Source organism: Lactuca virosa, chromosome 9 (genome assembly GCF_052849685.1).
Source record: "Lactuca virosa cultivar CGN04683 chromosome 9, Lactuca_virosa_CGN04683_v6, whole genome shotgun sequence".
Classification (NCBI taxonomy): Eukaryota; Viridiplantae; Streptophyta; class Magnoliopsida; order Asterales; family Asteraceae; genus Lactuca; species Lactuca virosa.
In genome coordinates, this window is record NC_136434.1 from 107,582,869 (window position 1) to 107,604,599 (window position 21,731).

The 21,731-nt window shown below is 34.2% G+C and overlaps 1 pseudogene; it reads right to left on the minus strand.

Moving 5' to 3' along the window:
- Positions 1–2,836: 2,836 nt before the first annotated feature.
- Positions 2,837–3,779, minus strand: LOC145137319 (dehydration-responsive element-binding protein 1A pseudogene; annotated as a pseudogene).
- Between the last annotated feature and the right edge of the window lie 17,952 nt (positions 3,780–21,731).

Below are 21,731 nucleotides of genomic sequence, written 5' to 3' on the forward strand. Positions count from 1 at the left end.
AATGACCATGAAATGTAAACCAAGTACACATGTATAGAAAAATGATTTATGAAACTGAAACTCCAAGTTTCAAACAACAAATAGGCGACATGATGTATACAAACATGATTCATTTAGTTTGGTAGTTTACCTTGCTGAACCTGTTAATTACATACATGCTCTTTTATTATGTTTGTTGTCCACATGCTTCACAAGTAGACCCAAATACCCTCTCAACCTGTGTTGCACGCACATGACATGAATGTTAAAATTCCTTTCTTGTAAATAGAATACAATGAGTTATCTGCAATTTACCTCTTTTATTAGAGTATTAGTGTAAAGTTAACTTAATATTGTCTAGGCCTTTCTTTCCATTGCCATTCTGTGATGGTGGAAAATCTTTTCTTGCTGCTGTTGCTGCTTGATTTTTGGGCAACCCTCCACCTCCACCTGGACCATTATCACATCCAACAGGTCTACTCATTCCATTATCCTCTGGTGATATCTGCATCAAGTATCAATTATCTCTGTAAGATTAACCCACTCCCATGTCTCATTTGTTGTACTAATATCATAAACTAGTGCATGTCGACCCTGAAAGCCATATCAAGATTGTTTTTTTAGCATAAAATTTGGAGGTGGAGTTGCAAGCAAGATCAAATTACCTCAACGGGGTTGTAATCTGTTATAACATCTTCATAAAAATTGTTCCAATCAATGGGGAGAATGATGATGTTTCAGCAGACTCATTTGCAAGTGGCCCAGAATGTGAAAAAGTTGTTTGCAAAAGAAAGGAACAGATGAAAAAAAAATCTGAGTCCATACCTTCATGTGAAAAGCAACAGTTTGTTCCACAAATTCTGTCAAATCATCTACTGATGCCTCCTCATTTTGAATTGCACAAAAAAAGTCGAAATCAAGATTAGCGAAACAATTACACTTTGGAGTGGCATGCTTATCAACTGATATGAGAAGGTACTCGATTTATGCTATTTAATAGTGCTTTCTAATGATCAAAACATAAAAAAAAATATGAAGATAATGATGAATTATACCACTCTTTTCGCATACTCTTGCAAGCAATTTCCCAGTTAAATTCATACAAAGATGAAAGCAGGGTCATTGGACATCTGTTTTCATGCTTATGGATGTACCTTTTGGTACATGAACACCCTAGCCCTACCTCCCTGCAGACAAAATAAAAAGCATCCAAAATTTTCTATAAGCAAACACGAACAGAATGCTCAATTAAAAATTTCTTGTGCTAAATTCATCCGGCTTAACTTTCTCTTCTAGTGAAGATGTAACTTATCATAAGTTCTACATACAATAAATCCACATGAATTCAGCTCAATTTGTTTAGATCACAGAGTCATTGAAATAAGCCATTTGAAAATACAATAACCTTGCTTCCGCCAAAGAAAACGTACAGAGCAATATTGAAAACAAATCTGCATTGAATTTGAGTTTGTTCGTTGTCATCATCGTTTACCTATATCCCAATTCCAGTTTCAAACACAAAATTGCTAACATACACCTCAATTACAATTTCAAACAGAGACTTACTAACCTGGTAGCCGGATTAGGGCTTGTATTCGATAGAATTTGTAACCGGATGTGAAAAGGAAGCCGATAGTCAGAATCGGTTGAAACTAATCGTAGTTATTGATCCCGACGGTGGTGTTCGACAATTAGCATGAGAATCTACGGAGAGAGGATGAAGATTCGCAGGGAGTGGGAGGTGAGGAAGTTGCCAGAGGAGAAGATCATGGTCGAAATTAGGGAGGGGAGAATCTCCGATCTAGAGTGAGAGAGAGATATATATATACTGATAATTGAGTGTGTGTGAATGAAACGAAGGAGATTGTCTGATGATTTAAGGCATATAAAGCTATGGGGACGACAAGTCGTCCCTATACCCTTCCCTAAAACGCGCCTTTTTTTACCCGCTTTACATGTTGAGACCGATGTAGTAGCAAACGACAAAAAAAAATTCTAAAACTCTATGGAGACGACATGTCGTCTCTTTAGGGTGTCTATAACGACGACATTTGTCGTCCCTATAGATCTCGTCTCTATAGTTCCCTATTCTTGTAGTGATACTTTAAGTTATCATTTGATGAGTTCTTTTTGGTACAAATAGCAGAAGGCACAAAATTACTTATGTAGCTTTTAATAGATCATAAATTTAATTTTATATATTGTTTCTATTTGAAGGTTATCATGAAGAAGTTAGTGTTGGAGGAAGAAATATGAATTCTAACAATGAATTATCGAATTGGTTGTTGGATGATTTTAAACAATTGTATTTTGTATGAATGTATTTATTTTTCAATTTTATTTGGATGTTAATGACTTTATGACTTTATGTTGAAAACCTTTTTTTTCTATGTTAATAACTTTAATCACTTTATGATTTTATATTGAAAAAACATAATTTTTTTTAAATGTGTTGTATTTATTAGATGTGTTATAAAGGTTGGGTTCCACCCACTAACCTGTGAACCCGTATATATATATATATATATATATATATATATATATATATATATATATATATATATATATATATATATAGACACACACACTTAAACGAGTTATATAAGTTGGGTTGGATTTAGGTTTCCAATCCGCCAACTCATATATTACATGGGTTGAATTGAGTTTATGTTGTTTAACCCGTCAACCCAAAACCCGTCAATCTGAAACCAACCCAATTCTCTAATTGAATATATATTAACATTATATTTTTTTTTAAACGACAAATATACTAAACTACTCCTAAATCATTTCACCTATGTCCATTGCGGGATTTGAACCCTCGACTTCAAGAAGGAAGAGGAATACCGGATACCGCTGGGTAGAAGTCCATTATATATTAACATTACATAACCAATGAAAATTTTAATTAGGCCCTTATGGGATGGGCCCCAAAGGTACGATGGGCAATGAAAGTTCGCCTCTATCGCATCTTATTCATTAAGAAGGATATGTAAATTGTAAATCACAGACTCTAAAAACTCCATAAAGACCCATCAGCACAAAAGTCCATGTTATCTCCATAGTTGCCATACCCCATCGTGTGAGGAGGTGGTACCATCAGTCCCTCGGCCATGCTGGCAAAAAAACCGGAACTCTCAAAAATCTCCTCTTCATCCACGTAAGACTGAACTTCCGGCAACTCATTTGTTTCCACATTCTCCACTGCATCCTCCGTGTCCATGTATCTAAAAGCCTCCGCCGCTTCTGCTGCCGCCTTTTGTATATCCTCTATTTTGTTAGACTTCGGGACAGGCAGCCGCCACACAGAGTCAGCAAAATTCAAACACGCCGATCGCCCCCTGAAGGCCAAAGCAGCCACGTCATGTGCCCTAGCTGCCATTACAGCAGTGGGATGCGTCCCTAGCCACACCCTAAACTTCGTGTTGGGCTCTCTCACCTCACAAACCCACTTCCCGTTATCCCTCATTCTCACTCCCCGGTACACCGGATGTCGAGTTTCCCTAAACTTCTTCCTTCCGGCTTTCTTCTTCGGAGTTTGTGAAGCCAGCTTCACTTCTGTGTCAGCAACCGCATCCCCACCGGTGCTTCTGGTGTTGTTTGAGTTTGAAGAGGATGCTAGCGGAGGATTTTCAGATGAGAGAGCTGGAAATGAGTTTTGGTATTCAGTGAAGGCTTCCATACGTTGCTTGTTCTTATAGTCTTTGCAAGTAAAGAGTGACGTTATGGTCAAGTTATCAGTGAAGTTATGGACTGTTGGTGGGCTTTTTAAAAAAAAATGAGCGACGTTAAGTGAGTGATATGCAAATCGAGATGTATATATACCGATTTGGGGGCGTGTGGATTAGTCGGTTGGAGAAAGTAAAAAAAAACAGCTGGGGCTTTGTGTGGAGGAGGAAGGAAGGAGCCTGAACCAGTTATTTTATTTCTTAACCGCGTGATATTTAGTATTTTACAAATTTGGTCCTTATAGTAATCCATGATATAAGTATTTGGTCCAATATTTATTTGTTGCAAATGAAGTAGAATAAAACCATTTCCTAGTTTATAGAGGCTATTAGGTTATAGCACGTGGAACAACGAATACAAAATTAATTAAAATTTATAATAAAAACTCTTATTATTAATCAATTATTTTTAATAAATTATTAATTAAAACATTTATGTTTTTTTAATTATATAAAATTATAATCGTTGATTTACGATTAATTAATAAAAATATTAAATAGGAATATAAAAACTAAAAAAAATAGAAAATGAGGAAGATAGCATCATGGTTGGTCCTCTTTACCGTTACTGAATTGTACTTAATTATTACCTCTAATAGCAAAGTATATATAATAAAATTTAACTTTATCCTAAGAAAATTGAGAAAACAAACTTTAATTATATATAAAAGATGGAAATGTTATTGTCACTGTAGCCCAATACTATTTAGTATATTGTTTTAAAAGGTCATTCACGATTTTTTTATAATTTTTGTCATGAACTCACGTTACGTTTTTTTAATAGGTAAGGGGTAAATGAAATCCCAAAAAATTAAAAACCCCGCCTTATTCTATCTCCCATTTTACCTTATGGAAGCAACCCCTCAACCCACTACCAAGGTGTTTAGTCTTCCCCCACCTCCAACCCTCAGAAACCTTAAAAAAACATCATCAGATGTTTCACAAATCATTCCACACGAGCTCCACCCTAATGCTTTGCATCGTTGGTAACCTAAGACTCATAAACACTCTCAAGTTACCGTCACCGACGATTAAGGGTTCTGCAAATTTGATGTCAGTGATTGAGGGTTCCAAATCTCTCTCCACCACCCGTCTACCCTATTTTGAAGTAAACTATCACTAGTCTACCTTCCAGTTAGAAATTTGAGCCGATGATTTAGATTTCTTAAATCTGACCCTAATTTTTTTCTTCTCCCTTCTATTTGCTTTCTTGCGAATCTAATCGTTCTCTCGATACCAAAGCATGGAGAAGTAGACAAAATATCTATATTTTATGTTCATGTTCTTCTACTTTCTGTTCAATCCACCTTCAAGTATGCTCTCATTTCTATTTTTTTTTCAACTTCATTATATACCAAATCTAAACAAAACCCGTGTGCATATGTTCATATTTAACCACAATGGTAGATAAAGATGCCGCTTCTTGTTCCTAGGCTTTGTGATCTTGCCTTTTCTGATAATATACAATATACTTTATGCATTATATATAAATTTATATTGATTAGTTATGGTGGTGAATGAGTGAATGAATAATCTTTGATTGTAGGATGTCAAGTTAAGAGGAAAATTCTGGAGGATTGTCTGAAGGTCTTTGGAGACGAGCAAGATCTGTAAGGGCATTTAGTGCTACGGAGAAGAGGGCTTTTGGAATAGCAGATGATATGTAACACTCTACTACCTTAAAATAATTTAAGCATCTTAATGTTACTTTTGGTTTTGATTTCATACCTATTCCATCCATCATTGTACTTTTACAGTTATGGAGTCGGTCTTTTTTTTGCGTACTTGGCTTTTATTCCATTTTTTGAAGTTGGGATCATGGATAACCTTTCACTACAATTAAGTTTCATTTTATTCAAAACCTTTCTAGGGATAATTTTAATGATGAGGTTGTGGAGGGCATTCACGTCCTTTCACAAACGAGAAGTTGCAATTTTCGCGATCTTGCCTTTTCTAATGATATACAATATGCTTTATGCTTTTTATATAAATTTATATTGATTATTTATGGTGGTGAATGATTGAATGAATAATATTTGATTGTAGGATGTCAAGTTAAGAGGAAATTCTGTAGGATTGTCTGAAGGTCTTTGGAGACGAGCAAGATTTGAAGGGGCATTTAGTCCTATGGAGAAAAGGGCTTTTGGAATAACAGATGATATGTAACACTCTACTACCTTAAAATAATCTAGTCATCTTAATCTTACATTTGGTCTTGATTTTATACATATTCCATCCATTATTGTACTTTTTACAGTTATGGAGTCGGTCTTCTTTTTGCCTACTTGGCTTTTATTCCATTTGTGAAGCCGGGATCATGGATAGCCTTTCACTACAAGTAAGTTTCATTCTGTTCAAAACCTTTCTAGGGATAATTTTAATGATGAGGTTGTGGAGGGCATTCATGTCCTTTCACAAACGAGAAGTTGCAATTTCCATCCTATTCACATCAGTCGGGCTTTGTAGTTCTTGAGCCTTGAAGCTTTCATGTTTTTTCCTAAATTTGTATATCTTTAATCCTATTTTAGCATTAAATTTTAATAATATAAAAATGTTTTGAACTTGTAGAGACTTCTAGAGAGTACTTTCATACTTGATCTTGGAGCTGCTAGAGAGTAAAAATCCTTTCTTTGTTGTATTATTTCACAATTTTATTAAACCTAGTCAGCTACTACATTTTGGTTATGTTTTGAGTTTTGATAGGTATTGCTTATCAAATGATCGGGTTTTTGGAGGTTGTTAAGTTTTTGGATGTGGGTGATGGTGTTGGCTGGGAACTAGTGCATGTTAGGTTACTACTGTTATATATTTATATGTTTCTTTAATAAAATCAAAATGTATGATAATCTTTTTGTATTAGCTGTTAGATATATGCTATTTTTAATAAAATGAAATGTATGATAATGCTCTACTTTATAGTTTAAATGCATGCAATGCTAAATCCCGACTTCAAGAATAGGCCAATTGCTGAAGTTGTAGTGAACCACAAGTTCTTGACGGGTGCTCTGCTATAGCTTTTAAAACACATATAATATGATTGTGATGAGTTAGTATGAATTATAAAATGACAATAATAATAGTTATGTAGTTATTACAGGAGCTATGATTTTGTATACAAGTATTCTTCTATATGTTAGAATAACTTTTACTTTTTTTTTTTATCAATTTATATGGATTAATGTTATTAAATTTAAAATGAAGGATAGAAATTTGGGAAAATAACACAAAAGTCACTAAGTTGATTAGTAACTTATTTTTATATGTTTTTACTTAAGATTGTCATATAATGTTTCATTTTGGGGCTAATTGTATTTGCCGAAATTAGCGAACGAGATTGGTTGAATGTAGTTACATGTCATATGGATACTCCATATGCATATCTTTCAAGGCTACAAAATTTTGTTCTTGGTGAGCATATCCTGACACCTACCACATATATTCAAGCTCCAGTGAAGGTAATTATTCTATGCCACTTGTCATTATCATTATTTTATTTACTACACTAATCTACAACAATATATTTTAACTTAATGTATTGTTAGTAAAATAGTCTTGAGCCATATTATATCTTAATGTTTCTTTTTTCATTAGCAGGCTTGCATCAAGTGATTATGAAATTATGTTACTATAAGTGTTCCTGAGTTATCCTTGTCTGCTTTTTCAAATATAGCTGATATATCCTCTTGATTATTAAGTATCACATCAACTTCTTTTTTTAATGAATAATTCAAGCGTATAGTGGACACTTCACCAGTTTTAATTACTTTTGTTGAAATTTCTTTTTCTAAGACTTTTGTAACCATTTCCACTGTTTTCATTACTTCGGTTCAGGCTCAACCAAAAATGGCAAGTCACAAGTGAGCCACCTCTATTGTTATGTTTTCACGAAAATTTCAATTCCTATTTTCTTTTCAACTCCCTTGCTAGATAAATACTTTAATCATACATTTGATTTGAATTCTTGTAGTCTTGAGTCTCACTTGAGCATTACACTTCATTACAAGTTACAAAAAAGTTTTTGGCCATCAATAAGTAGAATTTTATCCTTCCAGATTTGTTATGTTGACCATATAAGTCTAGGATGGTTTCTATTTAACTATACTAAAAAAACTATACTCATTTAAGCTTCTTTTACCACAAATAAGTTGAAGTAAGTTGTTATTTCATGCATTTAGTTTTTTTTGGTTAAATTTCGAGAAATGGCAGCATACTTTAATTGATTTGACTTGAAAAAAAGCATAATTTACTCTTTTTACTATACAAGTCATTGTATGTCCCCAAGTGTAGGAAATAGCAATGTACTTTGCTATTTTTTTCATTTAAGCTTCTTTTTATCACAAATATGTTGAAGTAAGTTGTTGTTTTTTATGCATTTACTTATTTTTTGGTTAAAATGAAAGAATTAGAAACATACTTAATTTATTTAACTTGAAAAAGACATAATTTACTCTTTTTACTACATAAGTCATTTTATGTCCCCAAGTGAAGAAAACTTGTAGAAAAAGAGTCACCACTGGTTGAATTGATGCATATTCAAGTGTTATGTTGACCATATAAGTATAGGATGGTTTCAATTTAACTATACTAAAAAACTATAGTCATTTAAGCATCTTTACCACGAATAAGTTGAAGTAAGTTGTTATTTCATGCATTTAGGTATTTTTTTGGCTAAAATGCGAGAAATGGCAGCATACTTTAATTGGTTTGACTTGAAAAAAGCATAATTTACTCTTTTTACTACACAAGTCATTGTATGTCCCCAAGTTCAGGAAATAGCAATGTACTTTTCAATTTCTTTCATTTAAGCTTCTATTTATGTAAGGGTCAAAAATGTTGTAATTAGTCGAAGTATATTTTGCACTCTTCGAATGTTTTGTAATCTATTTTACTAAGGCGCTTTTATTCGAAGCTTAAGTGTCTATGCCTTAGTATATTTTTTGTACGCTTTCTGATTCCTATAAATAGGGAAATTTACTAGAGTTAGATAAGAGTTTTTTTTACAGACCTGTCTTTGTACTCTATAAACATTCGAAAGCGTAATAGAGCTGAAACAAGATCATATTTACATCCGTTGTTCAATCTCGCATTCTTACTTCAATTTTAACTCTGATTCATTTTATACTCGATTCATTGATTCTTCAGTTGGTATCAGAGCAGGAATCACATCTGCGATCTGATTTTCACCTATTCAAAAAGTTTTTGAATCAACTTTTTGGTTCAAAAGTTTCCGCACTTTTTGATAGTGAAAAATTTGTCTAGATTTTAGTTTGTGATTCGATTCTGCATTTGAATTGTTGAATCGAGTGTTCTTCTTGTAATTCCGATTTGATTCACCTAGTTTGTTTTTAAATTTCCAAATTTTCTTCAAAATTTTCAAAATCATATTCCGTACAACAATAGCGAGCTTCAATCTCAATTCGATGACCTCGTTTTCTCATCTGTTAGGATCATCGACCAAAATTCCAATGCTAATCCCTGAATACTATGATCAGTGGGCTGATCGTATGAAGGATTATCTGAATGGTCTTGATGAAGAATTATGGTCATGTATCATTGGAAATGTCAATGCTCCGGTGAATGTTCAAGCAATTGGATCATCTTCTGCAAGTTCTGGTGTTGAAAATCAAACTGATCGTCTGAAGAAACTGGAGAAGAGATGTATGAGGGAATTGCGAGGAGCTTTACCTCCAGTTGTGTACAATTACGTAAGAAGTTGTACAACTGCTAAGGAGATCTGGAACAATCTGAAAGAAAATTTTCAAGGAAGCGAAAAGACGAAAATCAATTCAGTCAAATAGTGCTTGGTTGAGCTGAAAGATTTCAGACAAAAAGAAGGTGAAACAATTGAAGTGTACTATGATCGTCTGAATGAGTTAATCTACCGTTGCAATCGCTATGGAATCACCAGGACTTCAATGGAATTCAATCTCATCTTTGTGATGGGTCTTCGAAAAGAATGAAGAAGCGTGAGTATGATGTTGAAGAATCAGCAAAGTTTTGATACATCATCTCTCAATGATCTGTACAATCAGTTGAAGACACATGAAAGTGTGGTTAATGAAATGGTTGAGGAATCGAAGCTGAATTTGGGAGGTCCATTGGCACTTGTCTCCAAGATATCTGTGAAAGAAGCCGAAAAAGGTGATTCAGAGGAAGAAGAGGGATTCATCATGAATTCGGATGATGAGGCAATATCATTTTACTCGAATAATCGTGTTAAGAAGTTTTTCAAAAAGCCATTCAATCCGAAGGCTAAGCTAGCTGACGTGAAATGAAGTGCTGTGAGTAAAGCTGTTGTTGAGGAGAAAAAGAAGGTTGAGAAGAAAGATTCGAAGGTGACTGAAGGGAAGAGTGAGAAGAAACTGAAAGGTGATGCTGGAATAGATTGTCATTATTGCAATGGAGCCAATCATATTGCGAATGATTGTATGCTTCGGAAGAAGGATGAGAGGAAGAATAAAGTAAAAGATGAGGCTTATTACGCAGAGAGGATTGAGGAGGTTCGTGCGAAAGCTAAGAATTTGTCGCTGGTCGCAAGGGGTGAACAGGAGGAAGATGGAACTTATCAAATCTGGTCATCTGGATCAGACGATGAAGAAATGAGGAATCCAACACATGGAGCAATGTATGCGAAGATGGAGAAGGACTCAGATGAGGAGGAATTCGAAGTGAAAGGTAGATGCTTCGTATCCAAGGCAGCAGACAAATCTCCAATGACAACAAAGGTACGTAATATTCTCGAATCTTTTAATATTCCTACACATGCTTATGACTCTGAACTAATATCTTTTGATGAGACTGTTACTTATTTTGATTCAATTGTTGTGTCTGCTAGCAATGAGGCCAACAAGTTGTCCATGGATTTATTAGAGACCAAAAAGCGATTAGACATGAAAATAAGTAAAGTTGATTGTTTAGAATTACAGATAACGAATATTATGTGTGATAGGGATACTTTATCAAATGAAGTCAAACTTTTGCTAGCACAAAGAAACATATACTGTAATTCTGCTAAGAGACTATATGGTAAATTAACTGATTTACATCATTCATGTGAAATAAGTAAAGAGCAACATAGAAAATTACTGCCTTTTCTAGCATACGAAAGAGCTAAGGTAGATAATGTTTCGTATGATTGTGAGAAGATAATAGCTGAATTTGACAAAGTTCCTGCTGATAGATATAAATATGGAATTGTCAAAATTGATGAATGTCTTGATGCGAATGAATTAGTTAACATAGTGAATGATACTTTGACTAAATCTGAACAAATCCAAATTTTGAAAAAGACTGAGAATTCAACATCTGATTCTCAATCTAATTTTGTGGATATTGAAGATAATTCCGACAATATTAGTGAAATTAGTGATCTTGAGGATGTTGATTGTTCCCAGTTGTCTATTGTTAATGTTGCATCAACATCTAAAGGGAAAGAAAAAGTTAAGGACTTGATGGTTAAGATAGAAACTGATAAACCCTCAACTTCGAAAGTTTGTGATTTGGACTTCGTGGACATCAGAGATAGTCAAACTGATGATAGCGATGATGAAAATGAAGAGAAAATTTCGAAGAAAAAGAAATCTTCAAAGGAAGACGAAATTCCTCGAATTGTGGTTGATCAAGTGTATGGTGATACACAAAAGTTCGAAAAAGTGATGAATGAACAAGGCGCTCACTTTCTTGAAACGAATACTGTGGTTTATCCAAATTTCAAGTGTACAGATGATGTCATTTTTCCAAATCAAGTATTCGTAACTACTGGAAATGTTGAGAATATCAAACCAGCATTAAAGAAGTTAGTTGAAGAAGATAATTTGAAAACAACTGATGAAGGTTTCTTCGCAAATCAAAGCACAGTTGAAAACAACCTAACAAAGAATTCGTACGTTTTTCAACGTCAAAAAGCACAAAGAAAATGGGTTGAAAAATCAAAAATTGAAAAAGAGATTTCAAAAGCAGTTATAGTGGAAAATGAAAATGTTGTCAAACTAAACTCCAAGGATTTCAAAGATCAAATTGACAAATTTTCGAAAGAAAATAACATTTCAAAAAGACAAGCAAGGAAGAAAATATTTTGGAAGACTATTGAGTCTCAAAAGATGTCAGATGAAACAACAAAACTGTTAAGCCTATAAATTTACAATCACCTAAAAATGTTTTCAAAGCTAAAAATTCATCTTTTTCAAATAAACAACCTTCATCTCAATCAAATCATTCAAGGTCTGAAGTGAATAAACAACCAAAGTTTTCGAAAGTTTCAAAAACTAATATTCCAAGGAAATTTTCAAATGAATCAAATCCACCACAAATATTCTCTCAACATCAACATTTTAAATCGACTGTTGATACATCTTATGCTCAATCTTTTCTAACGAAACCAAAAGTTGATTTCATTCCTCAAAAGCCAAATTTTCCTAATCACACGAAGAAACAAAATTTGAAAATTTCACATGAAAAAGGGATAACTTCAAGGAAGAATATTGATCATTGGCTTGAAGGCAAAGGAAAAATGTATCAGTCAAGTACATTTTCAAAGGAGCAAATTCACGAAGCCTATGAGAAGTATGTGAATACTTCATCAAACGGAAGTTCATCTTCTCAGGATTTGAACATATCAGTCAAAGCATGGAAAACCAGTAGTGAAAGCAAAGAATGTACAATCACAAACTCAGAATACGAAGGGTAATGTCAGTGAACATCCGAAACCATCAAAATCTTATGTTTCGGTTCCTTTAAATGATGATGTGAACTTAATTGATAGTCTCAAAACCAAAGTTTGTGATTGGGTTAAAAGTTCTTCATTACATTCAACATTGAAATCTAATTTCCAAGGACCCAAAAAGTCTTGGGTACCTAAATTTTTTCACTGATTGCAGGTACTATGTGACGAGCAATACGATAACAAGTGGTATATTGATAGTGGTTGCTCTCGTCACATGACTGGGAAAAAGGAGAATTTACGAGATTTTCGAAGCCTAAAGAATGCTGGAGTTGTGAAATTTGGTAACAATCAAAAATACCAAGTCAAAGGATATGGGAAGATCACGAACGGACAATTCACAGTGAATCATGTTGCTTATGTTGAAGGTCTTCAACATAACTTGATAAGTGTTTCACAACTTGTTGTGGGCACTGGCAATCAAGTTCTTTTCAACGAAGAGGGAAACATCATTTCGCATGTCAACACAAAAGAAGTTTTGCTGAAATCAAAAAGGAAAGGTGACATGTTCACTTTGGACATCAATCCGATAATAGGCAAACCTGCTGTATGTCTTATTTCGAAAGCTTCATCAGACATAAGTTGGCTTTGGCATCGAAGACTTTCACATCTCAACTTTCGAAACATCAACAAACTTGTTGTACAAGATCTGGTAAGAGGTTTACCTGTACTTAAATTTGATAATGATTCTTTATGTGCAGCGTGTGAAGTTGGCAAGCAACATAAACAAGGTCATCCGATTACGATAGATTCGAAAATTGTCGAACCACTGGAGCTCTTACATATTGATTTGTGTGGTCCATCGACAGTTTCAACACTTAACAAGAAACGGTACATTTTAGTAATTGTTGATGATTTTTCAAGATTCACGTGGGTTTATTTTCTCAGGATTAAATCTGAAGTAGCACAAATCATGATTGACTTTATCAAAAAGATGGAAACAACGTTGAAGAAGATTGTTCGAAAAATTAAGAGTGATCATGGAACTGAATTTAAGAACAATGTTCTTGATTCATTTTTGGTGGACAAAGGAATTTCGCATAATTTTTCGTCTCCATACACACCACAACAAAATGGTGTCGTTGAACGAAGAAATAGATCTTTATGCGAAGCAGCAAGGACTATACTGGCATATGCGAATCTTCCACAATACCTTTGGGCTGAAGCAGTATCCACCGCATGTTTTACTCAAAACAAATCTTTCATCCATAGGCGTTTTAACATTACTTCATACGAAATTCTCTACAATCGAAAACCTAATGTGAAATTTTTCCATGTTTTCGGATGCAGGTGCTTCAATATGAATCTCAAGGATAATCTTATGAAATTTCAAGCGAAAGCAGATGAAGGAATTTTCTTGGGATATTCGCATAATTCAGTCGCATATCGTGTGTTAGGCAAAAGAACACGAAAAGTGGAAGAAACTTATAATCTTACTTTTGATGATTATACTATGTTAAACAAACTGAAACGCATTTTGAAAATTATCCTATTCTAAAAGAAATACAAGATGAATCTGAACCTTCGCACTTGTTGGATATTGATTATGATTTAATTTTTGGTATTTCAGATCATGCTGTTGATGCTAAAATTAATGCAAATGATAATCATCTTCCTGAATTAACGAAGCTTACTGATGATTCAAAATCAACTTCTCAAGAGATAGGCGAAAGTATGCAAAATAATCAAGTGGAGGGGGAGCACTTGGATTCGAACACTCTTGTTGAGGGGGAGCATTCTTTCGAGAGGAAGAATGAGTGATTGGATGCTGATGTTGAGGGGGAGCATAATGTTAAGGGGGACCATTTAGAAAACAATGAAAATAATAATGATTTTGATGATGTTTGTTCGATTGCAGGTTCAGAGAATGATGATTTATATGAAGATGCACCTTTGGACTTTGATCCAGCTTATCCGCCAATGGAAAAGTGGACAAGAGATCATCTGAAGGATCAAGTAATTGGGAATCCGCAAGAGGGTGTTTTAACAAGAGCTCAAATTCGTGCAAAGAATGAGGTATTGAATACTCATCAAGAATTTTGCATGTTCAATGTTTTCATCTATAAAATTGAACCAAAGACAGTTAAGGTTGCAATGGAACACTCAGATTGGGTTGTTGCGATGCAATCTGAATTGTCTGAATTTATACGATGTTGCAGATGTTCGAAGCCAAGGTTGTGAGTAAAGTCTCTGGGATGCTTAGAGACTCGGAGTCGAGAATTTTGGAGAAGTTTGATCATATTGATCAAAACAATGAGCTACGCATAAATTCTTAAAATTCGAAGTTTGCAGGAGGCTTGAAAGAATTGAAGACAGTTGCCAAGGAAAGACATGTTCTCTATGTTCAGGAAGTTAAGAAAGTCAGGGAGGATGTTAATTTCCAGATTTGTGAACTTCGCGAAGATATGCAAAAAGAGATTGCTAGTGTCCAACAGGATTATGCGTCTCTGAATCAGAAGATTGACATTATTTGTGATGCAGTCACGAAATTTGTCAAGTTGTACGAAAGGTTGAGTCCTCAACTTACTCAACTTTCTACAATGGAAAGTAAAAACTTTGTGGAAGTGATTACGTTGCTGAAGGAGTTAAAAGATCTATCTCTTAAGCCAGTTTCGTCTTCTCTGATTACTCCAGAATTCTTATCCCAGAAGTTCACACAATTCGAAGCTATTCTCCTCAAGCAACTGGCCCCTCTTTCTCGTATTTCAAGCCTTCTACCAACAGCAGATGCCCCACCTGTTTTCACAGGGGTGCAAGGGGGAGAAAGAAAAATTGAAGTTACGAAGGCTGGTGGTGAAGATGCGAAGGTTGTGGGAAAGGTGTTTTCTTCGAAGATCCCAACAACAAAGCCAATCGTAGCATCTGCTGGGCCAGTTACATCAACAGTTGTAACAACTATGCCAATTACAAGACCAATTTCGAAAGGAATTGTGATTGGTAAATCTGTTGATACTAGTGGGAGTGGTTCAAAAACAAAAGAAGTAATATATGATTCAGCTTTGAAAGATAAAGGGAAAATGATAGTTGTGGAAAAGTCGAAGTAAGAAAAGAAAGCTGAAGCAGAAGCTGAAATTGAAAAGCTAAGGCTGATTCAAAGCATAATGACTCAACGTGCGAGTGATCCTAAGGGTATGGACAAAGGTGATCCTTCCAAACACTACAATTACGAAACAACTGAATCCAAGGTTGCATATAATCATATGTATTCGTTTGAGAAGAAACCAAAGCAGAGTTACATGGTTACGAATACTGATACAAGTCAGCTTGACTTTCCAGTGAATGGGATGATGTTCATCATGCCACAATTTAAAGCAGAAGGAAATTTCAAAGAAAAGCATGATGGTACTCACATAAAATTAGATTTCATGTTGTTCTTGCGAAAGCCCCTGAGGAAGTTTGGTCTTTGGTGAAGATCAAGAAAGTTATCAGTATGAAAAAGGATGTGGTGTTCGAAAACAAAGTCCAAAATATCAAGTACGTGGTGGCCAGGGCAAATGGAAGTATTTGTGAATTTACAATTGCAGATTTTCCATTAATGAACTTGTATGATCTTATACAAGTTGCATTGATTCTGAAAGACAAATCTTTTTCATATCTTCAAAACACTGAACCTGATGAATTTAAGCTTAGGGTTGCTCACATCAAGATTTTCATCGAAAATTATTATGAGTGCTTGGCTCTAACTGATGTGGAGTTAGCTACAACTAAAGGTATGGAAATAAAAGCTCCAATGGCACCTACGAAGACTCAAGCAGAATTGAAAAAGTATGCTGATGGTGAAATCTGCTTGAAGCCTTTTGGGTTAGTCTTTGCAGGAAAGGACAAGGCTGGAAAAGCAAAACGTTTCTTATTTCAGGTATGCGAAGTGGAGAGATATTCAACGTCTCAATATACAAACTTAATTGTTCGTATGAATCATTGTAAGAAGAAAAATGAAAGAGATAAGAAAGAGCTAAAGAATATAATTTCCTGGTACACGGAAATTCGAAGAGTGATGTTGTATTCCATCCAGCTTCTTACAAATTAAGAAGTTTGACTATGATTACAAATGGGGAGATTGTAAGGGTCAAAAATGTTGTAATTAGTCGAAGTATATTTTGCACTCTTCGAATGTTTTGTAATCTATTTTACTAAGGCGCTTTTATTCGAAGCTTAAGTGTCTATGCCTTAGTATATTTTTTGTATGCTTTCTGATTCCTATAAATAGGGATATTTACTAGAGTTAAATAAGAGTTTTTTTACAGACCTGTCTCTATACTCTGTAAACATTCGAAAGCGTAATAGAGCTGAAACAAGATCATATTTACATCCGTTGTTCAATCTCGCATTCTTACTTCAATTTTAACTCTGATTCATTTTATACTCGATTCATTGATTCTTCAATTTATCACAAATAAGTTGTTATTTCATGCATTTAGTTGTTTTTTGGTTAAAATGCAAGAAATAGGAACATACTTCATTAATTTGACTTGAAAAAGACATAATTTACTCTTTTTACTACATAAGTCATTTTATGTCCCAGAGTGAAGGAAACTTGTAGAAAAAGAGTCAACATTGGTTCAGTTGATGCATCTTCAAGTGGTGAAGTTGCAAGGATTAAAGTTACCATGTAGACTATCAAAGGAGAACTTAGTCATGAGTTCCTTTTAATGTTGTGTTTTGTTTTTCTATAATAAATATTATGCAATGAATATTAGCAATTTATTACATTCAGTTACTATTGGAATGATTATTTGTATTTGACATATGATATTTTGTGAAATGAATTATCTTTCTTGTGTATGGTATTTTATTTTGTATTATGAGAATTTTAAATATATTATTTAATTTGAAAATTAGTAAATCTATCTAAATAATATAACTTTTTAAAATATTTAAAATTATGACAAGAAAAAATGTGTGTCGTCTTTCTTTATGACAGGGGCTTTAATGATACACATTGTGTGTCGTAAATGCGTGTTGTAAATGCACGACGTAAGGTTACAACACACAAATGTGTGTCGTCTTCTTTTATGACATGGACTTCCTTGATACACATTTGCGTGTCATTTGTCCCTCTTATGACACGCATTGCGTGTCATTAAAAGCAATTTTTCGAGTACTAAAATCTATTGATATACTTCTACAACATGTAATTATGAAAATATATAGAGTGGTTAAGAAGTCACTAAAACAGAGTAAATCATATACATTTCTTTCATAAATATATTTGGTCCCTTAAAATTGTGCATTCTACATTGTTTAATGAAAAAACTTAAACTCATATAAGAGAAACTTATGGACACAATATGAACTTCAATGCAATTATTCATAAGAATATTTTATATATGGTATTAGAAATTGATATTGCTATTTTAACTCTTGTTTTTTGTAATCTTCAAACCTAAATCCCAAGAAAAGTTTGTATATAACTTCTTATAAACTATTAATTGTCATGAAAGGCAATCTAAAACAATATTAACTAAAGAAAATAAATCCATAAAAATGAGTATCATGTATAAAATATTAAGCAATCATAAATGAGTTAAAATCAAAAAATTTAAAAACATCAAACCAAAATAGAACTACAAACATATTCCCAGTCGCTAGTTGAAATCAGAAACTCAAAACATTTAAAAAAAATTAAACATTGGACATGAAACACAAAACTCACCTAGGATGTAAGAAAACCAAGAGCGTGGCAATGATGTGTGTGTGTGATAGAGAGAAAGGGATGGAGAGAGAACATACATATGAATAATATTCCGCCTTGTAAATGTTCATCCATTTTGTTGTTCAAAAGGTAAGTCTTGAAGACCAATGTGTTAAACTGGACTTTAAATAATGCTACTTCTAAAATGATCCCAGAAACCACCCTTCAATAAACTAAACCTTCAAGAGCATAAACAAACAAAAAATGGATGATAAAAACATAAATTCAATTACAAGATCCATTGAAATAGAGATGCATTACAAAAAAAAACCTACTAACATGGAAACTTCACTGAAATAAAGATACAATACATCTCAGAATGTAACACTTGGAAATTCGGGATAGGCAAATAAGTTATTATAAGCCATAATAATGAATTTTTGGTAGACGATTATTTAGGGTAAATAATCTTAAACAAGTTATAGTATGTGTGACAAGGATTCCACACATATAAAGAACGCTAAAATCCGACTTCATATGAAAAAGTTATGCATTTTCGAAGTTTCACGATTAAACCAGCACGACTCTACGTATCAAAAAAAGTGAAATTTTAATAATTTCTTTTTAGCCTAAGAGTTCTAAACGAAATTGTAGTAGCCGCTAAACCGAGAGCGTGCATATAGGGAACGTCCAAATCTGACTTCGTGAGAGCGAGTTATGATTTTTTGAAGTTTCAGCACACTTGTATACAACTCAGAAACCAAAGTAGAGATCGGTTGGTTGTTAGGAAAAACAATCTAAACGAAAGTTTAAGATCTCGTCCATATGATTTCGTCGATATAAAGACAATCGAGAACAAATATCGTATGAGAAAGTTACGAATTTTTAAACTAACTTTAACAGTTTAAACGTGTTTAAAATATAGCTTTAAAAATAAAGTCAAAATTAGCCGATGGATTCTAAATGAAAGTTGTAGACCTCTTCAAGAGCTTTCCGGGGATATAAGGAACGTCGAAAATGGAGCTCGTATGAAGAAGTTACACCATTTTGAAAATCTAAAAATTTGTGCGCGTGCGGCGCCCGACGCGCACTGATGACGTGGCAAGGCTAGAGAGTGCCATGTGGCAAGTTGGCCCTTCCTTTCCTCCAATAGACGTGATGATGTGGCATGATACAGGCGTAACATGTGGCTCCATAGGATCGCGACACGTGGCATGTTCTAGAAGGCGGAGAGGTGGACCAAAGGAAATTCGACATGTGACAGGAAGCTGGAGGAGCCAACAAGGCCGATGTGCGCGGCGCGCCCTCCTTTATTCTCTATATATAGCTGCGAAAATCACTCATTTTCTCTCACAATTCTTCCCAAACACTCTCTATCCTTTCTTCTGTTCCTAAGTCCGAATTTTGTAGTTTCCTAGAGTATTTTAACAAGGTTTTGAGGAGTCTAGGGGTACGACAAATAGAAGGTTTCAGTTTCTGAGTTCAGTCCACGTAGTTTCCCGGTTTTCGCTAAAATCTCTGTAAGTTAAGCTACACTATTTTGTTTTGAGTGTAACTTATATTTATAGTCACAAGTCGTTATTATGAACCTATAAATAAGATTTATCAGTGATTCCAAGTCATTATACTGATTGATCTACTTACGGGGATGATGTCTAGGCTGTATTTAGTGAGGTGTTTAAAGTGGGATTTCCAAACAATATACTCTGTATACCAAGCGGACCCTGTCTCTGATATGATCCTACCTGGTTATTCCTTATCAGCTATAGATCAGTAGACAATGAGATTATTGCAAAATCTAGACTATAACTAGTAGAGTCGCCAAGATCATAAAAACTACTCTAAGACTTAGCATTATGTACATTTAGGTCCTTTAGAAAAGTATTAAGGCAAAGCACTGCCCTAACCTCGAGTCATCTACTGTCATCAAGTGAGTGCATAGTTACTTTCAAATTTACACACATATACAAGTATTCTAATGGCTTAAATGTTATGTGCGCTTATTTTGCCGTGTTTAACATATTTGTACAATATGATATGATTGTTACTTGATCTAATCATATACTTAATAACATAATTAGGTAGTAAAGGGTTGTGCGTAATAATAAATGAGAGGTTGTGCTAGGGCCGTGTAAGTTAGTGGTTGTGACAGGTTAAGTGAGAGTTGTGCAAATTAGTAAGTCGTGACCTGTCGTGCTTATCCAAAGTATTATTATGTCGTGCCTATCCAAGTACTTTTGTACTGTCGTGCCTATCCAAGTACTCTAATGTTTGAAAAATATATTTTTACTTTGTTGGTTTTGGAATATATGGTTGTATGACCTGATGGTTTAACAATGAAAATGTTTACTACTATTTTTGGGACGTTACAAGTTGGTATCAGAGTCTTGGTTTGAGGGATTTAGGCACACTCTCGGGTATGTACGAACTCAAACTGAGGAATTGGTAATCTTTTTGAAAGAAAATAAAATTTTCCAAAAAAAGACTTTTACAAAGAAAGGGGTGTGATGCGTGCAATCAACCGAGCTCAAGTAAGTGATTCCCAGAATACCCATATATGTTGTTATGTTATATGTTTTGCATGTTAGAAGTTAGCATAAGGATATGTTAAGGGTTGCATTCAAGAATGCCTATTAAGAGAGATGTTTATTAGGTAGGATGCATGTTGATGTTTTGTGGCCTGTAAACAACTTATAAATTGGCCCTATTGCGCAGCTCTTGTCTGAGTCCAACCGTTGTAGGGTTGAGTCGTTTAGGTCGAAGGATTATTTAAGCTTTGTTGCATATAATTGTATTCATGAAGTAGTTAACTGACATTAGTAGGAGTTTTTCAACAACTGATGGCATGGTGAGGTGGAGAGTCCTAAGATAGCCTAGGAAGTGTTTTGGTGTGAGTGGTGCGTTGTTTAGCGGGTATGAGGAGTATCAATATGAGAATGTGACTTAGAGGATTCAGGATGATTCTTAAGGAAAGTAAGGATATGTGTGGAATGTAGTATTAGGTTCGTACTACTAAAAGCACAAGATCCGTACTCGAAATAAGGAAAGTCGCGAGGATTTTAAGAAGCATATAGAATTCGGATTCTTTGGGTATGTTCTGATCATTGTATGGTTATTTTTTTTAGTATGGTGATGAGCACTCGTGGAGAAGGTTTTGGTTTTGGTTCAGGTTCAGGCTCTGGTGCTGAGCTGATTGATGAGAGGATTCGTGAGTTCGTTTCGTCTGAGATCACTCGCGATATTTTGGATGCAACTCCTATGATGCTTGGTACCATCAAGGAGGGGATCATGGAGTTGTTGGCTGAGCGGGATGGGGCTTTCCATGGTGAGATTGTGATGAAACCTTTTTGTTGGTTGCTAAACTAGTTACTATTAAATGTTTAATTTTATTGGATTAATTTTGGTTTAACTTATATCATTTAGATGTTAATAATAGTTTCTTATATGGAACTTTCGATGAATTTGTATATATGTCCTTGCCTTTAGGATATTTTTCAAAAATAAAACCATAATTTATAAGTTGTTAAACTTATTATGTGGTCTTAAACAAGCCCTATAAATATGGAATGAGAAATTAACCTATTTTTTAATTGATTATGATTTTCAACATAACAGAACAATTATTCTTTATATACTTTGCTAAAAGTTGATTCTTTTATAGATTATATAATCT